This window comes from Leptonychotes weddellii, chromosome 7 (assembly GCF_054177405.1).
Source record: "Leptonychotes weddellii isolate Sample4059 chromosome 7, ASM5417740v2, whole genome shotgun sequence".
NCBI lineage: Eukaryota > Metazoa > Chordata > Mammalia > Carnivora > Phocidae > Leptonychotes > Leptonychotes weddellii.
Window position 1 is genome coordinate 124,604,051 of NC_138375.1, and position 21,883 is coordinate 124,625,933.

The 21,883-nt window shown below is 44.5% G+C and overlaps 1 protein-coding gene across 13 annotated transcripts in view; it reads right to left on the minus strand.

Annotated features, from left to right (window-relative positions):
• The window catches only part of SNCAIP (synuclein alpha interacting protein), a 176,899-nt gene that overhangs the window by 154,182 nt on the left and 834 nt on the right, over positions 1 to 21,883 (minus strand). For 8 of the 13 annotated variants that reach the window (XR_014147272.1, XM_081827193.1, XM_081827195.1 and 5 more), the window contains exon 1: positions 21,741 to 21,818. The exons of 2 other annotated variants lie outside the window; for them this stretch is intronic. The gene's annotated coding sequence lies outside the window, so the exon portion shown is untranslated. Of the gene's footprint in view, positions 1 to 18,593; positions 20,799 to 21,093; positions 21,556 to 21,740; positions 21,819 to 21,883 lie in introns of those variants that run through there. 3 more of the 13 variants (XM_081827187.1, XM_081827186.1, XM_081827188.1) reach the window with 3 other exon arrangements.

Here is a 21,883-nt window from a genome sequence, read left to right on the forward strand (position 1 = left end):
TTTTTATTGATTTTGAGAGGGGTTCTCTGTGCTTCCTGGATTTTCATGCCTGTTTCCTTCCCCAAATTAGGGAAGTTCTCTGCTATAATTTGCTCCATTATACCTTCTGCCCCTCTCTCTCTTTCTTCTTCTTCTGGGATCCCAATAAAATCAGTGTTTTATACATTTGAATAGCAGTGACAATGAAATACTGCATGTACTACTTCATCTAGAACTACTGCAAAGGTGCATAATATTAGCATGTTTTTTAATATTTCTCAATTGCAAAACAGTACTTGTACAAGAATTTTTCTAATATGAATCCACATTTTCCAGATAAGGCTTTGCTATTAACATATTTTCTCTAATATGCCCTATGTTTTCCCTCTCTCAGTTTTACTACCTGATCCCACTGAGATGAACTCATGTGCCCTCTTTAACTCATCACCTCTCTGTTGGCCCTTTCTTGAGTATGAATTACTCTGGTGTTAACCTTGAACAAAGATCTGCCTGCCAACTCATTCATACAATAAGCAGTTAAACTCTCCATAAATCATCTGAATTTGTTACCCATGTCTGAAAGAGACATACAGGATAATGATTAAGAGCACAGATTTGGATCTAAGGTCCCCAGGTTCAAATCCCAGCTGGGCCTTTGTTAGCTGTGTGACCTGAGCAAATTATTCTAACTTTCTAAGCTTTTTTTTTTTTTTAATCTATACAGTGGAGATGTTAATCATTCCTACCTCACTGGATTACCATAAAGATGAAATCTGCTAACCTATGTCAAGCATTTAGGTCGGTGCCTGCACATGGTACGTACATGTTTCCTATTATTAGTTCGCCATTGTAATTTCATTTTCCTGATGTTCCTCTTCTTGTAACTTCTTTGGAGAATGCAAAGTGTGCCACAGCATCCTCTCATGGTGTTGCCTGACTCATTCTCTCTCTTTTTTTTTTCCTGACTCATCCTCTTGATTGACTTCTCTTCTCTTCACAAACCTCAAGCCTTCCACACTGATTTGTTCCTTCTTGGGGCTGCCAACTCCTCCATGTCCACCATAACATATATTCCGTCTTTAATTATTTCTGACTTCTTATTGTCATCTGTCTCTAAACATTTTATTTGCAGCCTCAAAGGACATGTAAAATGCAATTTACTAACATTGATAGTAGATCTCAATTCATAACCTGCAAGGTATACAATAAGAAGGACGTGTGTTGGTTTTTATTAAATGAGTTATAGAGTAAGCTCTGCCTTGGTTAAATACGGTAGGGAGATATTATCATAGCTTGAGTGCTCAAGGGCAGGGGTAGAAAAACTAGAAAGTAAGATGTAAAGTTTCAAATCAAGCATGAACTAGAATTTTGAAGAGCCCATGGCTTTACTGCAAATGGTCTCTGTCAATGCAAAGCTCTTATATCTACTTCATTGAATATCATGGTCAACAACTTCAGCTCTGGCTTAAATAGGTCCTGAGATCTTCAGGGCTGTGTGCAGTACAAAGGCCTACAGCTTGCTTTCACAGTAGTCACTGTGTATTCGCTATGCAAGGCAGGCAGTAGTGAAGCCTAGTGGGAGTCAATAAACTGAGTAGATAGGACTCGAACAACACCTAACCAACAAATAGGTTCCGCGATAATGTGACATTTTTATAGTCACATTTTTAAACCATAACAGCGCTTGAATGGTATGCATTATAGTATTTCAGTTTAGTCATTTATCTAAAAATGAGTTTTATCTTGGCTCATAAATAAACAGTGACATTCCAGAAATTAGAAAAGCTCAGCTTCCCCTTCTGCTACAAAGCTCATTTTACAATTACAGAAACACATGCCTTTTTGTGCCATGTTGCTTAATCTTTGATTTATGGCTCCTATCTTTGTGCTAACCTCTTTCTGTAAACTATACAGAGTTTGTACAAGCTCAGCTCTTTCATTCTTAGTTCTAATCTTAATGGGTTCTTTTCTCCCTAGTGGCGATGTCTCTCTACCAAAGAGGTCAGGGGAAAAGTATTCACTCTTTCAGTTCACCATATACTATTTAGTGTCTTAGCATGTTCTTGGAGTCTGAAATAAGTAATGAATTTCCCTAAAAGCCTGGGTTGGCTCTTCCAGAAAGGCTTTCTCTTCTGTCCCAAGCTCCTCCCAATGCTTGCTCCCATGTGCCTTGTGGCAAAGTCCTCCTGAGCAATGGCTGCCTGCTCCCTCTCTTTTCTGCCCTTCACTTTGACCAGGCTCCCTAAACCAGTAAGCGAGGGAGAGGAAAATTAAAATGGCACATCAGAATGGTTTCTCCTCCAGTTCCATCCTCTGCCTTTCAGTGGCAGACATCTGGGTGTTGACAGAGTCACTCCCAACTTCTCCCACAGTCTCTCTATAGCTCTCAGTCTTGTCCCACACCTCAGGGACCCTGGAGAAGTCGTTCACAGCAGTGCAGTGAATTTGAAGGAAGTCTGGGTCTTGCTCAAGGTCCAAGATGATAAGTGTAGGTTCTTATGTCTTCCTTCACCTCTATCCAAACATGACATACTTGGCAGGTATATCTCAAGTGCTCTGGGCTTGTTGCTAATGACTTGTTTCATTACATATGGATTTTCTTCTCTGTTTTTCATTATACCTGTCATTGTTTGGAAGGCAGTGAGAAATGTACTTTTCCTCCATCATTTTTAAATAGAAGTCTTTACAAAAACATTTGTAAAAACATAAAAAGATACTGACGATACAATACCAAATAAAAAGATGCAGGGTACAAAATAATATATCCAAGAAGACACATAATTATGCTATCAAATACAGGAAGGGCTAATATACCAAAATCTGAAATCACTGCCTCAGAGTTGGAGAGTGATTTAAAATTTTTCCACTGACACTCATATTTTCCCAGTTTTGTTTTATGTTTTCATAAACATAAACAAGCATCCCAGTGTATTCAGCAAACAGTATTTACAAAAACACATTTACATGGCCACACAACCTGCCTAAGACTCTCTACCAAGCACAGGCTTCCAACTGTACACTTATTCATTCAACAAATATTTACTCAATTTCTGCTATGGTCCAGCCACCCTACCAGCTTTGGGGAATATAGCAGTGAACAAAGGCAAGTCTTACACATGTAGGTTTACATTCAGGTGGCAGATGACAGACAATAAAAAAGCAAGTAAACGTAGGATAGGTTGGTGGTAAATATCAAAAGAAAAAAATAACACAAGGTAAAGGAACAGAGAATAAGAGAGAATTGAGGGAAGACACTGCATGTATGGAGTTGATCTATCAAAGAAACCAGGGAAAGCAAAAAAGCAGACAGTCAGAAGAACCTCACTAGGTCCATACTTCAAGGGGTTATCATTCATTCATTCATTTATTCATTGTTCATGGTTCATTATTGTTTAGGCAGTCAATCATTAAATCAACAAATATTTTCTGACTTCCCTGGCTTCTCCCTCTCCATCTGCTGCTCACTCTCTCTCAAATAAATCAATAAAACCTTAAAAAAACACCCCATAAGGTGAAACACAAATGCAGTAAATGCTCCCTTTCCCGCTACTGCTAACAATCAAGTTTGTACCCGGAGGTAAATCCAGACTTCAGTGAGTGGCCACCACATCCCACTATACCACAATGGCACTCGCTTTCCTCTTTTCACTTCATTGTTATAACACCCTAACGGAGATGGTGCTGCAACTGTAGAGATTAAGAATTGGACCCAAGACCTACAGCTTGCACATGTCTGAGCAAGAATTCAAACCAGTCATTCTGACTCCAGGGTCCACGCTTTTGACCATTACCCTCTGCCTACAATCCCTAAGCTTAGGATTACTTTGCTCAAAGCTTCATTTTTGATTGAAAAAATTCTAAATTATTTAACAGACTCCCACACCTATCTGAAAAATTTTGAAACTAATAATTTTATACATAAAGTTTTAAATATCTAATTTTTAAGATTTTATTTATTTTTTTGACACAGAGACACAGTGAGAGAGGGAACACAAGCAGGGGGAGTGGGGGACGGAGAAGCAGGCTTCCCGCGGAGCAGGGAGCCCGACGCGGGGCTTGATCCCAGGACCCTGGGATCATGACCTGAGCCGAAGGCAGATGCTTAATGACTGAGCCACCCAGGTGCACCTTAAATATCTATTTTTAAAAGTCAGTCCATAATACTCTCTTACAACCTGTCTGCTTTTGACTTGGTTTCCTCTCAGGATGTTGCCACGCAGGCTGCTTCTGCACCTGCATCAGAGAGTTGCTGCTCTAGTCCTAATAAGCTTGTCACACCAAGGTTAGTAAGACTCATAAGTTAAAGTCCTACGGTAAGTTCTAAGGAACATGTGCTGGGCTCTTCACCCATCCACCCACCCATCCATCCATTCAGCATTTATAAGAATCATTATAATAAATTCTCTCCACTTAACTTCTACTGCTCCTACACTAGTAAAGTTCTCTTTTAAATTCTCAATTGCTAAAATAACCACACCCTAGGTTGACTCCCTGTAACAAATCTCTTACCTAATCTGCACTTTTCTGCCACGTTCCCTTTCCAAAACAGAGCTTGATGTTGTTTTTCCCTTTTAAAGGAGATAATGTATGTAAATAAATTAACACTTTGCCTGGTCTCTAATAAGTGCTTCATAAACACTCTTATTTTTGCTATAACTATGTGCCAGACATGAAGGTAAGCACTGGGAATACGACAGACATGAATGAGACATGGAGCCTGGCACTGAGGAGCTGTGAGTCTGTCTACTGGAGACCAAAAAAAAAAAAAAGAAAAAAGTAAGTAATCACCACACAGTTGTGGAAACACCTCACCCCAATCTGGGTGGAGGCAGGGGAAATGAGTTCACAGGGTAAGAAGTCTGGGAACAGAAAAAGGACAATTCCTAGGAAACTACAAGACTAGAAACTATAGGGAGCTTCAAGTCACTGAATAAGTCTGGAGAGGGGTGGGGGATTGGCCTGGGACCCAGGAGGCTGGATAGGTGTGCAGGGCCAATCATGAGGGCTTGTACGTGATGCTAAGGATTTTTTATTTTATCCATAGGCAATAAAAACCTATTACAAATTTACTGGCACAAACACGGACACAATCAATTTTAGAAAGATCAACTTGGTAATAGTGCGGGAACTAATCAGAAAGGGGTAGGGTTGGGTTGAGAGGTTGCTATGGTAACCAAAGGGTAAAATGATGACACCTTGAATAAAGACACTAGAAATGTGGATGGAAAACAGTCAATGATGTTGAGAGTAACTGATTAAACAAAGCAAGACTTACTGATTATTGGGATGCTAGAGATACTAGGGGATTTAAAAGAACAGGGGGTTAAAAATTACAGATAACTTCCTTGAAAGCTGGGGCCATTTACTCAATTAAGAAATGGATAAAGAGCCAAGATTTTGAGGGAAAGGGTGAATTTACTTTGGGGGTGTAAACTATGAGAGCCAATGAAACATCACAATATACATGACCAGAAGACAAAGAGGATCTCTAGCCCAGGACTAGAGAGAAAAATCTGAAAGTTACCAACACAGGTGATAATATAAGCCTTGAGAATGGATGACACAAGAATCTATGTAGGATTATTTATTAGCGTCACTCATTGAAAAAGAAACATAAGCCCCCTTTGTCCGTAGTGGGAAACAGATGAAGATTTGATGAAAATTCAGTCATCCTTTTGACATTTTCTCCTGCCACCCCACACCATCTATCTTACCGTGAAATCACATCAAAATACTTTAAACTTCACAAGTCTGTGAAGTTGCCCTCCCCTAAATTGCCCTCCCCTAAATTTTCTGCCTGGTGAACACACCCATTTGGCCTTGAACTCTAAATCAAAGGTCCCTTTGCCTGGGAAGCCCTTGATAATCTGACCACCTGCCTCCCCATCTCAGGTGGAGTTCACGGCTCCCTCCTCCTCCCTAGTAACTTGCTCACACCTCTACTCCAGACAAACAAGTTTCTCTCCTCCACGAGGCAGAAAGTTCATAGAAGGAAAAGACTGAGTCTACATAAGGAAAGGTATCAAAGCGTGTTTACAGAACGACTGCATAAAGTAATGTGTCTTCCATCTGTGAACACCATCAGTTACTCGGCTTTAAAGGACTCATGACTACTTCTGTTTGGCGAGTGGCCACAGAGGGTTCTTGGGTAGAGTAACGTGATATTTTTGGTACGATCGACTAAGAATTTAATTTTATTCCCATGTTACTAGTACTCATGTCAACACAACTGATGTGGTGACAATAGTGTAATCATTTAGAATAATGAACACTATGAATACACTGGTTTCTCTCAGCGAAAATGTCACTGCACTTAACTTGAGGCAAAAAAAATAGCAAGAGATGGAATCTAAGCACAAGTCGAGGGCTGAAATGAAGCAACAGGAAGCTTCATTAGGATCAACAGGGAGATCATGATGTCACTTTAACGTACTATTTCATGCAGAAAGGACAGTTTAAAGACAATAAATACCCAGATGATAGATAAGGAGTTAGAAAACTTCCTATCTGCTAAGTGCCCAATATATGAAAAGCATATTTTTTTTATAATGAAAGAAGGCAGGAAGCCTACCTAGGGTTGACTTTAAAGCCAAACGTGAAAGCATAAAAAGAGATCCAAATGTTCAAATGACAACCATTCCTTCCAGAACCATCAGCAATTCTGGCAACGGGAGATGTTTTTTCTCTACTCAGCTCCTTGAACAAAAGGGACAATATATAAATCCTTATTTGGACTGACATCAAAAGGCCCTTCAAATTTCTATGCCTCCCCTGACTCTACTTAATTGTAAACATGAGACATTTCTGAAATTCACTCTCTCTAGTTTGAGAACACTCGCACAATTTTTCCAAGCCACTGAAAGATACATCCATCCAGTCCAGAATTTCAACAACTACGACAAATGTATCATCAAATGGAAAGAAGTCACAGGAAGTTTTGTTTTCACACTGGCCCCTACCTCTTCAGGGACTCCATTAGTTTTCATTCTTGACGGACGGTTTAATCAGTGTACTATATGTTATAGACAAGATGACTCTAAATATCACAGTGATCTATTTTATGGGACTCAAGAATGAGAACTCGAAGACAGAAGTCAGAAAAATGTGTATGTGCAGAAAATCTACTACATGAGCATCATAATGCTGGTCTCCTATTCAGTTTTGATTATACAGAAGCACATCTACACCCAAGAGCCTAGAAGAAATTCAGTCCAGAGGACCATCTGTCCTGAAACTACCAGGAGGGCATGAGTGTGAAAATGCTCAGTCCCAGCCCTTATGGTCACGAAGCTGAAGATGCGGAGACATCCATGATTCAGCCCAATTATTACTTAGTGATCACAGATAGGGTTTGCTGCATGAAGCACACCCAATCATCCCAAGTAGGTGATGATTTAAGTGACTAAATACTTGGAAGTCGTCACTTTCTTTTCCAGACGTGTGGTGACAATGCAGTCTATGCACTGAAACCAAGTCAGAAATCTTTAACTGACTTTTTAGCTCTGCTACGGGAGCACTTGCTGACCTTAGCCCTCGCTCTCCCTCTGTCTTGCAGTTCCCATTTTTAACCTTTGCAACATGAGTTGTTTCCTTCTCACCTTTTTAAGATTTAACACAATGCAGTAATAATTATTATGGCAAACTCAATACTCCATAAAAAAGAAAAATGATGATAATGATACGTAACCTTGTTGAGTACTCCCTACGAGCCCATCGTTATTTTAAATTCCACCTCAATCATGTCATTCTCACAATGACCTCTGAGACAGGTTGCCACTTGGGTCAGGTTCCCAACAGCAAACAGGTGATAGACACAAATGCAATTCGAAGGTAGTTTAATAAAGAGACTGTGTGAAAAGGTGTGGGCAGGGTTTGGAGTAACTCCCGAGAGATGGCACAGTGAGCGAGTGAGTCTAAAGGACAGTGGTTACTAGCATGAAGCGTCGGCAGGAGGGCACAGTTACCAGAATTTAGAAAGCAGCCTGAGGGAGTTGGCTCCGTACCAGGAGCCATGGCCTACAGAAGCAAGAGATAACCTGGTAAGGAGGAAATCCAGGAAGTCAAACAAATCCAGAAAAGCTCAAACTCTCTTGCTACCTGTTGTTCATATCCTGATGATACCTCCCACTGGCCAGACCCAACCAGAAGCCAGAGAACAAAGGAGCCTGCTTATTTAGTTCAAACATCTCAGCACACAAAGCAGGTAGAGAAAGGAAGACAGTGAACCCGATCATCCACTTACTCTGAATAAGTGATGTAATCAACAAAGTATCTGTTAGTAAGAGAAGAAATAGTGTCAGGAGGTTCAGTAAGTACGTGACATCACACACAGTGTAAGAGAATGAGCCAAGCCTTGCTCTGAGCTGGAAGTTCAAGCTCATAACCGGTATGGGATTCTGCCTCCTACCCACCATCTTTATCCCGCACCAAGTATAAGCATGCTGTCAGGTGTCTGGAGAGACAGAATGATTGTAAATAACTGCCACCCCCAAGAAGCTCGTAATGTGTGTGCTAGTTTTATCTCATCTGTCCATCTCATTATTGTGAAATCCCCAAATTCCTTTCTTGCAAGAAAAGTTCTGTAACAGCAGGTCTCTCACTTCTCACAATTCCATCACTCATTCCAACAGGGGCTGAGCAGTGAAACCTTCCATCACATGGCATTCTGCCCCCTCGTCTGATAGTATCCTGCCTCAGAAGAATGTTCTGAATATATATAACACAGGTGACATGACAATATCTTTTGAGGAGACAAGTCCTTAACCCCTATTGACTGCAACAGAGTAAGCCTTGGGTCTTATAATATTAATACATTTATTTTCAAGACATGTTGAAGGATTCATGTATTCAGCCAACAGGTGCTGGTTATAGAGTACATACTTGAGACTGTGCTAGGTACTTGCCCGGATTGAGAAAACAATTCTTACCAAAAGCAACAACAGCTTTCTGCAGTAAGAAGCCAACAACTCTCCAGAGGGAAGTTACAAGTGTGTTAGTTACCAATAGAGGTCATGGGCGCACATCTGGGCGTGCACTCACGACCCTGCCTCCCCAGCAGCACCATCCTTTACTTCTCCCCACTTTGTTCAGAGCGTGGATATAGGCTAAAATCCTGTAATGAGGGCGCCTGGGTGGCTCAGTTGGTTAAGCGACTGCCTTCGGCTCAGGTCATGATCCTGGAGTCCCTGGATCGAGTCCCGCATCGGGCTCCCTGCTTGGCAGAGAGTCTGCCTCTCCCTCTGACCCTAACCCCTCTCATGTGCTCTCTTTCATTCTCTCTCTGTCAAATAAATAAATAAAATCTTTAAAAAAAAAAATAAAAAAATAAAATCCTGTAATGAGCATCCTCACCCTGATGTCATTCCTGGAGACAATCAAGTATCCTACTAGTTTTCCATCTCTTAGGAAGGGACTCTAGCTTGAAATACCAGCTCCATAGATAAGGGGCTGCCTCAAACAGATCACACAGTAATTTGTTCCTGTGGGGTTTTTCTTTTCTCAGTTCTACTTTTGAGCTTGAGGAGGCCACTCTTTGCTGCCTGATCCTGACTGAAGTAGCACATAGAAATCTTTTGTCTTTTCAGGGACAAGGCAAGTGAGCTGGTCCAGCATCTCTCTTTCATGCTGTACAAGCACTAGCTTTGCATTTTTAAAAACTATTGTTCAGTGTGTCATGCAGCGAGGTTTGCCAAAGGCAGGGAAAGGAGGAAAAAAAGAATAGCAGAGTGGATTTCCTACATGCGAGTTTTAATGATTCTGGAAAACCATCAACCTGTCTCGAATCTCTGTACTAATTTCACAGTTTCCCACAAATAGCAGGAATGCAAAACCATCAATTAGCCTCCTGGTAATTATATTTTAAAGAGCAATCCTTTTTCTTGATAATTCCAACAAATGGAAAAATTCAGTTCATTAAAAACCCAAACACTTGATGATGTTTATTTCATCGAAGAGCTCACAGTAAAATCACCCTTTCAAAGATCTCCCAAATGTTTACTCAGGTGCACATACCTGTGCTGTCTGTCGCCAACCAAAGCTCTGAGTGTGCAGGATTTCTGCTACGTGACATTCATTTACATACATTATGCAACAGAAACTGAGAAGAAATCATCAAGTCCTTGCTGGGAGAAGCCCACATCCCTCTACTTACCAAATCAATCTGTAACTTACAAAGAGCTCTGCTATTTCTTAGCAACATGAGTAAACATTGTGCTATATCCAGCTCCCAAGATTTGTAACCATGTTAATCTGTGAGTACTCAATTTAATTAAAGATTAGACTTTTAAATTGTATTTTTAGTGCACAACAGTACTGCTAAATTATGATGATCAGCAGTTAAGTGTGCTTATGTCTGCAGAACTCGGGGAATGAAAATGAATCATTTATTTCCATCTTGATATGACTGCTCTTCTCCAAGGCGCTATTCTCCGAGTTCACGGGCCTTGGAGTTCATTGGAATTCGATGGTTAAAACACAGCTTGGAGACCTCATTTATGAAAATTCCTTTAAACCTTTCACCACTTTGACAGATCCAGTCCAAGTTCACCGAGCCAATTCAAAAGTAGCTCTCAGCCTTTTTATAGGTTTTCAATTACACCAACACAGCACAGCAGAGCCGTCATGTTGGGCAAAGTATATTTTGGTCACAGAGAGGCACGAGTTCCTTTCTAAGAGACTCAGATGAAAGCGGCATTCTCCAAACCGGAGCCAACAGATGTAAAGCTTTGTCTGTCTCAAACCACCCTTGACTTATTAAAGAAGGGATCTTCCAATTACTTAAATAAGGCTGGTGTTCAGTTATCTACCATATGATGTCTATGATGTAGGTTATGATTTTTTTTTTAACTTTTTAGAATCTACTTCGCAAAAATACTGGCAAGCTACCTTGTCTCCAAACTGTTCCAAAGAGTTTAGCTGAGGAATTGTTCAAACATTTTCATTCATCCCCGCCCCACCCCCTCACGGCTTGTGACAGCAGGACTGATTTTTCCCTGTGTGCCCTCTGAGACACAAAAACTCCCAAGCAGGTCCATGAGCTTTCCAGCTTGAAGCTGGTCATCAATGATAAAACGGAGGTTATGCCTGATTCCATTTTCTATTTCAAAGCACTCTTTAATTGGGCCTGAGGTAACCATACTCTTCTCTGGGACAAGAATCACTTCACAGATCAAACAGCAATATTTTCTTCCATTTTCAAACTTTGCATTTATCTGAATATGTGGTTAGTATGGGCTTTATGGGAGTGCCAATCTGTGAGACTTGGTTGTATGAATTATTTCAAGTGACATTTACTATTAGGGGTAAAGTGGACAAACAAGCACATGCACATTAGTGGGTTTGAAGCACTTGCAAAATTTCAAAAACTGTGTGTGCAAATGCTAATTTACTCAGGATATCAATCTCCCATTCTCCCCGGGGAGGCGTGATGACTCCAAAACCACTGGAAACAGAGAAAACTCTCATGACGATGACTCTTTTCAGCTCCCTGACACAGCAATTCCTTTCCTGTATATTGAATGTTCTGGGTATCAGTTGGCCTTTTTGGTGTTTGGTCTATCCTATATATTTGGGGATTTTGTTGTTGCTGTTATCCTGTTAAATAAGACCATTAAGCTTTAACACACCGGGCTGTGTGTAAGCCGTCCTAGTACTCAATATTAAAAGAGATGAAGCCTGGAGCTCAAGCAGACTTGCAGGAGCTCAGAACAACTCTAGGCTGGGACATCCCTGTTCACTGTAGAGGCTTCCTGTCTGTTCAGTCTGACTCAAATGCAATTCTGTGGCACTGGACAGAGCCGGGCAGGGACAGGCAAAGGGAGGTCACGCGAGGCAAGCCCCCCACCCCATACACACACCAATCCCTGCAGTTCCTGGGGGTAACAAATAACCTTTCCTCGTCCGTTAATGAGTTCCCACTGTACGGAAGGCCAACTGTGGGCCTCCTACACACTGCATTCCTCACTGGAGGCAGGAAGATGACAGATGCATTCCCTGAGCTCAAGAGCCCACGTTCGAGGGCACCGTCAGCCAAGTCCCACAGGGGCAGCAGTAGAGGTTCAAGCTAACTGCTGAGGGAGCCAGAGACAGTAGTCGCCGAATCTGCCCCTGGGACGCCCTGTGCCTCCTCAGAGCCCATGCCTGGAGTCCATTATGGGAGCCACAATCCACATGTGGCTCCTGAGCATCACAAGCGTGCCTAGCGTCTGAGTTAAAAATAAAATCCACACCAAATTTCAGAAAATAAGGAAAATAAGAATGAAAAGTATCTGGTTAATCATTTTTTATATTACATGTGGAAATGCTAATATTGGGGATATAGCAGGTTAAGTTAAATATATTATTAAAATTAATTCTACCTGTTTCCTCTTACTTTTCTTTATGTGCTTACTAGAGAACCTGAAATTACCTAAGTGGCTCACGTTCGTGGATCTATTATTTCTATCTGCCTGTTCTGGCCTAAGGAGGCAGAAGGCAACACTTGGGGAAAGAACCTGGGAGGGTGGCTCGGGGGCAGGTGGGGGCGCAGGTGGGTGAGCAGGGAGAAGGAACTGCATAGAAACAAGCCCCCAGGGGCCCCTCTCAGGGGCTGCAAAGATGGAGCCGAGGTTGGTATTGTGTTTGCTTCCTGAGCAGTGCACGCCTGCCAGATTCATGTGCAGCAGAGAGACCACACCATAAAGGCCAAAATGACAATCATCACATCACAGATAAATTAGAAGCAGCCTGTGGTTTACAGGGAGCCATGCTCTGCTGGGGACCAGGCCAACTAGCTAGCCCCGTGTCTCCACCCCATTTGGCCGGTCATCTGGTCACTCTGCCAGCTCATCTGCAAAGGGGTGGCTGAGAGGCCTGGGGCGCCTGGGGCCCCGTTACTCTGTCTCCTAAGTCTCTGGAAATCAGCACTCTTAACATCCCAGGGGAGGGAGGAAAGTGCTAGGGAAGGAGACACATTTGTACCTAGAGTTGTAAAGCCGCAAAGAACGGAAACTGGAGTAGAATCAATCCTTTACACTTCCTTTGTCTTAAAACATTACACTTTATTTCTTTGTTCGCCCCCTTCCCGGCGAGATATAGACTACACGGAAATGCCATGAGCTCGGGAACCACATCTGTGTGCTCACTCCGGCTCTGAGAGGTGCCCGGCGTACAGCGAGCTCAAAATAACTGTCTGGGGAGGGGTTCCTACAGAGAATTTGCAGCCAGCTTTGCAGTGGAGGACCCGTGCAGTCAAGGTTTCCGGTGTGCTAACTGCACTCTGGAATGAGCGGGGGAGCTCACCTAGGCAGGGTCCGGCAGCAGGGCTGTATGTCTCAGATGTGGGTGTGAGCTGTTGTCGCAGGGGAAGGAGGAGAGGAGCTGAGACCTGCCCAGCCCTTTCAGCTCCTGCACGGGAGACATTCCCAGCAGCTCCTGCCGCAGAAGCAGCCGTGTGACCCACTTCCAACAAGGACGCTGAAGGGTGAGGGGGGGTCAGGGCTAAGAAAGGCTCAGAATTTCCGGGGCACCGATCTCATGCCCAGCGCGCTAAGAGGATCGAGCGTGGAGGCCGAGCGAAGTAGCAGCGATGCAGGTGTTGGTTCTGCATTCGATCCCACTCTTGCCCCTTGCTAGCTGGGAGACGGGGTTCCTCCGCTAACTTCACTCCCCACCCCTTCCAACAGGGCTCAGAATCCATGTCTTAGAGGGGTGCTTAGGGCTCTATACTTCTGCAAAAGGACTGGCACGGGGTAAACAGTGGATAAACCTGCAGGTGACTGGCAGGATGTGGTCAATATACGACAATGGCTATTACCTGTCTTCCGGATTACAGCTTTGAAACAAGGCTTCTGACCTGGAGTCTATGGAGCCCCCGCAAATCCACAAACGGGCTTCCACGGATCCTGTAAGCCCGTGAGCTCAGTGGTGTGGGGGCACATCTGTTTTCTCTGAGGACAGTCTCCATAGCTTTCATCAGAACCTCACCAGGCTCGAGGCACCTGGGTGGCTCAGTCGGCTAAACATCTGCCTTCAGCTCAGGTCATGATCTCAGGGTCCTGGGATCGATGAGTCCCACATTGGGCTCCTTGCTCAGTGGGGAGTCTGCTTCTCCCTCTCCCTTTGCTGCTCCCCCTGCTTGTGCTCTCTTGCTCTCTGTCAAATAAATAAAATCTTGAAAAAAAAAAAAGAAAACTCTCAACAGGCTCTCAGACTGAAAACTGGTAAAAACCATTGAGCTGCTGTGGCTTCTAAAATGTTTGGCTCATTTTACCAATCTAGGGACTCAGTTTCTGAGTGATCCTCAGAACTAAGACTTCCCTCTGGCTATTCAGGACGCCTGCATTCTGTACACAGCGGTACAACCTCCATAGGAGCCCTTTATTATCTGGCAACAGCAGAACCATAGGAATATGACAAAATTTCTAAGGGAGACATTCGTCTTCGTTTCAACTATGGTACCGGAGTCCTTACTGCTTTAGATACATCTTTCTCCATAATCTTTTTGACATATTCAAAGCCAAGGGAGGTAGGTGGCACGTTTTATTCTTAGGAGGTGGTCACTTCACATTAGAGCAATAACAACAAAAATCGTAATGGGTGAATTGGAAGAGCCCAATCAAAGCTTGATTCTACTCAACAACCTAGAGGTGTGTCTGACGGCTGAACAATCTCCGGGAAGAAGGACCTGAGTGGCAAGCAAGCCCCTCCAACTCTGTAAATCTTAGTTTCCTCATAGGCAGAAAAAGGATGGATAATGGTAATATCTCCTTCCTAGGGCTGCTGTGAGAATTAATAAGAAAATAATTCTGAGTCATCTGTTAAGCACCCAACGCAGAGTAAAGTGCCTCATAAATATTAACTATTAAATAACCTCTTTTATGGCAGGGGGAAAAAAAAAGGTATTCCTCATCTGGTCTCTGAGCCACACAGTCTAGCTTCGAGACTGACTTTGGGCGGCTGATGGCTGATATTTTTCAGCTTCTTCCTTGAAGTAGCTGTTAGCGACCAAGCAAGCAAGGAGCATACCAAGGAGCTGGGAAAACAGCTGAAAAGTATCTGAGCAGCAATTTCAAAGAGTACCTGCTTTCAGAGCCAACACTGTGAGATGCAAATTTAAGAAATCGAGTTAAAGGAAATAGAGTAAACCTTGAAAATCACCAAGGTGAATGACTCAGCACAGAGTTTTCATTCATTCTTCTACAGTAGAGCTTCTTGTGAGGAGCCCCGCACTAGGCACAGGGACGCACAAAGACAAAGCCCCAGGCAGTTGTCACTGTCAGTACTCCGGGGAGAGAGTCACACATCCCCAGCATGTGAAACAAGGTTTCAAAGTAAACTATGATGCAGGGCAGGACCTGGTGTTCAGCAAAGGCTTCTTGCAAGAGCAACACTTGGGTTGAGTGTGGAAGGAGGAGTGGATGTTCAAGGGCTAGTAAGGCACGGCCCTCATCACGGGGAACCCCGGGAACCACGGAATTCAAGATCAGGAGCTTGGTCTTCCCCCCGCCCCCCAGGGTTATGAGGTTTTGAATGGCTCTTAGGCAGTTACCTGATTCGATTTCATCTATTTATTCTTTAGAAACAAATGGTGGGGAGGACAGAGTTGAAGCGGAGAGACTGGATGTGGCATTTTCAGAGGGGACTTGTGCAGGGTGAAACAGGGAGGCTCTAACTCTAAACTAATGTGGGGAAAGAGTAATATGGAGACAGAGCAGGCAGTCCTGGTGACTGACCAGGTGGAGGTCACATCGGGATCATTCCCAGGTTCACGGCTTGGGGGCAGAGTGGATGATGCGTCCACGAGGAAAAACAGATGCAAGAGCAGACACCGGCCCCTTTGCTTGCACGGTATCCACTTTCTCTTCTTTTCCATATTTTCTTTTTAAGAAACAACCCCTTCCTGCTTTCAGGCCACTGGGTTTAGGAGGGTTTTGCTGACCACCCTCCCACGCAGCTCCTGCATTCGCACATCTCCCGCCTCCGCACACGGACTGCTACTCCTGTTCCCCAAGGCTCCAGGCCTGGGCACGTCGTCAAAGACAAGCCAACACGTGTTCCAAACCCCTGGCCCCAGCAGCTGGTTCAGGCATGGGCATGTGCCCACTAATTCGAGTTAATCCCAAATTATTCTCTTTTCCTGCAGGGGTTAAGCTTGAAGCTGCTGATGACCATCCTACCACCAGGAAGAAGAGGGGGAAATCAGAACTGGATTCTTCCTGAACTTCTCCCATACAGGAGCCAACACATGCCCCTTCCCGCCTGACCAAGTGTATGCTAGGTTTCTGTGACTTGTGGCCAAGAGCTGCTGATAAAGATAAGAAGTAAAGAAAACTGTGTCTCCACAAAGAAAGAGTCTACGTCTGTGAGTGGTGGATTATAAAAACCTCCATTACTGAGACAATAGTACCTTGAAACATTTGAATCTAAAAAATACATTTTAGGGGGCGCCTGGGTGGCTCAGTTGGTTAAGCGACTGCCTTCGGCTCAGGTCATGATCCCGGAGTCCCTGGATCGAGTCCCGCATCGAGTCCCGCATCGGGCTCCCTGCTCGGCAGGGAGTTTGCTTCTCCCTCTGACCCTAACCCCTCTCATGTGCTCTCTCTCATTCTCTCTCTCACAAATAAATAAAGAAAATCTTTAAAAAAAAATACATTTTAGGGATTTTATAGCAAATTCTACTGTGACTAATAAAAAGTCAAACGAGACTGCTTTAGAAAATGTTACTGTACCAGATCATGGCACATTCACTCATTAAGTTAACATTTATTGAATATCTTCAGGGTTCTTAGGCTTGTACAAAAGAAACTATAAAAGCGTGTGCTTGGATTTGAGTGGGGCCATCCGAGGCCCTTCCATAACGAGCAGCTGTGCGTGCTCTTCAGCCTAATTGTGCGATGCTAGAATGGCCAGGTGGTTCCGTCTGGCCCACAGCTGCACTTGATGGTGAGGACACCACCTGAATTTCAGACTGGCCATCAATAACCCAAGGCTGGTGAAGCAGCACCTCAACTGAGCCCTCAGGTGAAAAAGCGTTGAACGTGTTTTGAATTCCTCTCCCCTCTAATAGGACAACCACCGACATTTATGGAGGAGCCTGGAGGATGCATGATGTTGGGCCTTCTTTCTTTACTCTCCTTCCATGAAAAGACCCCTACACTAACATGGGCTTAACTCTTATTAATGCACCCACAGAGCTCTATGTAAGTATGCCTGAACTGTCAGCTCCTATCCTGTGGGCTTCTCAGGGGCTAGGTCCAAACAAATCTGCGAGGGTTCATTTCCGGTGGGCAGGTGTTGATTTTGCCACCCTGTGTCCACTCCCGCTTCTGAGAGCAGTACGCCCCTGTCCTCTGAGGAAGCACCTACCGACTCCCCATTGTGCACCATCTTAGTGGGGTGGTCAACCCATGGGCCCAGCTAAGCAGTGTGCATGCCATTCAAACTAGGCCAAAGGTTTTCTCTCTTTTTTAAGATTTTATTTATTTATTTATTTATGTATTTGAGAGAGAGAGAAACAAAGAGCAAGAGGAGGGGCAGGGAGAGGCGGACAAGAAGACTCCATGCTAGCGCGGAGCCCGACCTGGGACCCCGGGCTCCATCTCACGACTCTGAGATCATGATCTGAGCCGAAACCCAGAGTCAGATGCCCAACCGAGAACCACCCAGGTACCCCCAAAGGTTTTCTCTTTGCGGGTATGCTAAGTCCAAGGGCAGACCTCCAGCTTGCAGAAAAAGAACGTGAGTTATTACTCCCCCGGCCCCCCAGTAGTTCCGTTTCCATCCTGAAAGTGGTTCTTCTGACTTCCTTTGACCCTTAGGATATCCTCCAGGTTGCCTTTGGTTTCTGTTGCTTTACTCTAGAGACACTCAAGTCTACACAATTCACTGCAACTTAAGCACTAAGCAATAGCTAACGTTCATAGCATACTCTGCAGTTTATAAAGTACGTTCACATTCAATTTATCTCTTTCAATCAACCTTTCTGGAACTGAATTTTTCTCCTCCCCCCATATAAATCACTTACTGATTTCTCTATTTTTCACGACAGCACAATCGTTCATTCAGCCACTTAAGCTTTTTTAAAATTTCAGAATGATTTTGACTGGAGGCTTTCAATAGTGTCCTATCATCATCAGTCACCTAATCCTAAAATATGGGACCCCCCAGAGTGATCCCTTCCTTTTCCTTGTCTCTGCCTCCACCTTTGCCAGAGCCTTCCTCACCTCCCAACAATGGTTTGCTGACTCTGCCATCAGCCTCCTGTCACCAAACCATCCTGATTCCACTGGCAGAAAGCTGTGACTCAACTTTTACTATCGCTGCATTATTCATCACCTACCCAAGGTTTATAGAACAAAGACTACAGGACAATGATGGCATTCCCTAACCTAAATCCTGCGCTGCCCACTGATCTCTCCTGACTCACAGTAGACTCTTCCTTAGTAGAAAACATACACCAGAACAAGTATTCAAACATGTAGTAAATTGAAACAAACAAACAAAAAGACTACAATTTTGGGGGGGCTTCCTCTCCTTATAAGTGGAGTCTTTCTACACCCCTTGAATGCAGGGTGACCGTGTGATTTGCTCTGAACAATGGGAGAGTAACAAATAGGATATACGCAGAGGCTTCATACTTGCTTTTTTGCTGCTCTTGGTACAGTGCTTGTCATGTAAAGAAGCCCAGTCTCATCTGCTCAAGAATGGGAGGTACATGTCCTGGTCACCTGTTAACCTGGCTAACAGCACGGTAACTGCCAGACGTAACTGAAGCCATCCCAGATCATCCTGCCACCAGCTCACCCACCAGCGGACTGAAGATGCCCGAGGGAACTCCTGTCAAGAAAAGCAGAAGAACCACCCAGCTGAACTCAGCCCAAACCACTGACCATAGAATCATGAGCTTTCGTAGTTGCTTTAAGCAACTGCATTTTGGGGTGACTGGTTATGCAGCGACACCGTAACGGATAAAACATCTGAGCCGGTTTGGTCATTTTCTCCTCAGAACTCCTTTCCAATTACTATTCAGCATCTTGGGTGCTGGATCATAAAGTATCTTTCATGTGTCCTATTGCCAAGAGTCTTGTGAAGAGATTGTGTATTTTATATTTTTATATGCCACAAATGCACAAAGTGAATACACTATAACTATTTAGGGATCAATTAGTGTTTGTCCAGGGCCTAGCCATCAGTCTTATCAATTCATAGTCATCATTTCAACACATAACTTGATCATTAACTTTTAAAGCTTAAAAGAGAGCGAAGATGCAAACCATAAAAAAATGAAATCTAGTTATTTCATCCATGTGCAGTGCAAAATCATTCAAAGTATATATCATAAAAGTAACCGATTTATTGATTCATTTTCAGTAAATTACTCCTTGTAATGAGATCTGCCTATCAATCAAAGGTGCACAAGGAAACAAATATATGAGGGTAAAAGTTTCACAGAAGCAATTGTTTGATTTTTGCCAGGATATTATCGTTCTCCCAAGACACATATTTCTCCTATGTGGTTTGCAACTGTAACCTGACAGACTGCCAAAAACAAGGCTTCTATTCTAAGAGTGTCACTGATTCTCTTGTTGCTGTTCAATTAGATTTTGCATTTAAAAGAGAATTTCCCTTGTGTTTCTTATAATGGTGCACCTGCTCCTTGGGAGATTTCCTCTTCTGACAAGCAATGCCTTAAATCTGGCAAGAAAAACAGCTCCAGGCTTTCTCTGATAATATCAAAGATCATTTGTTTGTATTAGATGTTTGTGTGGGTTTCCCTCCTCTTAAGAACAGTAAAGTACTACTACAATTCCTTCCAAAATAAGAGCGCACACAAAGTTTCTTGGCCTCTGTTCCACATTTCCACCGACACCTGAACCAACTGTCTGGAATTATCAAAGCTGCGACATAGTTTATAGAGAGATTCATCTGGCTAGTCATGTCCTTTTGGACATCAACACATGGTAAATGTCAAATCAATAAATGCAGCATCATTTCACATCTACTATCTCGTAACCTTTCCTTGTGAAACGCTTCCAATGGAGAAAATGAAGTTTACATTCAAAGTTATATCCCTTATTTTGTTCTATTTGATTTCTGAGATGTCCAAAAGATCCTTAAGAGAAGCACCATCTTCTTTCTGATTCTAGACTTGGGAACTCCTACATATTTGGTTATGAGTAATCGTTAGTGAAAACTGCCTTCCGGAGAGACTTCCGTGATTGACAGCAAAATGTCACACCTTCTTCAAATAGTTTTAAGAACCCCTTAAAGCTATCTCTCTTCCACTTTTGAACCACACTGAGCCTAAATTAACATTGAGCTGCATCGGGAATAGCCAATAGATGTTTTCTCCCAGATGTCAACACATTAGCATACTGCTTCCCTAGACCTTGCTCTCTCTGCCTTTTAAAATTTCAATATGTACAAATGAAGTACAGATTTCAGCCCATTCCCAATTGGGATGTCTGCTCCGTAATAAGAGAAATAGGTTTTTTGCCTTCCTGCAGATTCAGCGAAGAAAGTGGTGCTTGAAAATTACGTGTTTAGAGTGACACCTTGGAGAACTGACATACTCTGCACACATGTAATCCTCATAAACCTCCCCAGACAGCCCTTATTTCATTTTGCAAACTGCACCCTGGCCGGGCTCCACAGCACGTGGTGTGTGGCGAGACGGTCCTGCCCGGCTCTGCCTTCCTCTGGGCTCTTCCCTGCCTCCAGGCTCTTTGATGGGCACTTGTCAGTAATAGTCAAGAGGAGCCAGGAGGCCCAGGCACCAGCCAGGGTCAAACGGACACCAACAGTACTGCTTCCTCAATGAACTTTCCCAAGGAAAGCAACATTCCCACAGGAAAAAACAACACACGTCCCCCCCCCCGCCCCCCGCCCCACCACCACCCCCATCCTCTCCTAGTGGTCCATTGAAAATGAGCAACAATGCTGTTGCCTTTTTGTTTCCTAAAGACTTTCTTCGCTGCAAGCAGTAGCGTGTTCCTCAAAGAATGCTAGTATTTCCTGTGGAAACTGTATGGCTGCCAGGAATGGCTCATAATTTTCCCTTCTTTTCTTTTCGTAAAAATGAAATAAACAAAACGTGGCATTTAACAATAGCCAAAATAACCAGTTCACCTCACTTACCACCTGCAGATGAAAGTCACCACCACGAGGGAAGGCCAAGAGAGGCACATTCCCGGCTCAAATCGACGCGGACCAGCCTGGGAAGCAGGACAGCGCCCGGGGCAGCTCTGAGCCCCGCGGTTGGACGGGGCAGCCAGGGAGCCCCGGGGACGCGCGTGGGGCTCCCCCGGGCAGCAGCAACCCCAGGCGTCCCTCTTTCGCGTTGATTATTGTTATTTGGTACTGTCGCTGTTACTATTACTTGGCCCCTCATTATCTGGGCTCTCAGGAGCTGGGGCACTGCCCATCCCTGCCTCCGATACGATGTGAGGGGGCAGCACGGATAATAGCCACACCAAACGGGCAGAGGAAAAGAACAATCCTTTGGCAACCGAGGCGGGGGCTGTCTCCCCCCTTCCCCAGGGTAAAGCTGCCGCTCGGCAGCCGCTGCCGCCGCCGTTACTATAGAGACCTTCCCCCAAACCCTTTCTGCAGAGGCACCGCCGCTGCCCGGGCCGCCGGGACTCGCGGCACAAAGGGGGCCCCGGGGGCTGCGGGGAGCAGGGGCGACACCCGCCGGGATCGCCCGGTGCAAACTTGGACAGGCTCAGCCGCCCGCGCCGCCGCCCTCCGCCTCCCCGCCGCGCCCGCCGGGGACCTGGACTCACCCGGGGCGCCCGGGGCGCCGGCGACTCGGGAGCGCGGAACCGACTGACGGACGCACGGGTAGACGGCGGCGGCGGCGGCGGCGGCGGCGGGAGCAGGAGCCGCCGCAGCGGGAGCGGGCGGGCGGCGGGCGGCAGAGGCGCTG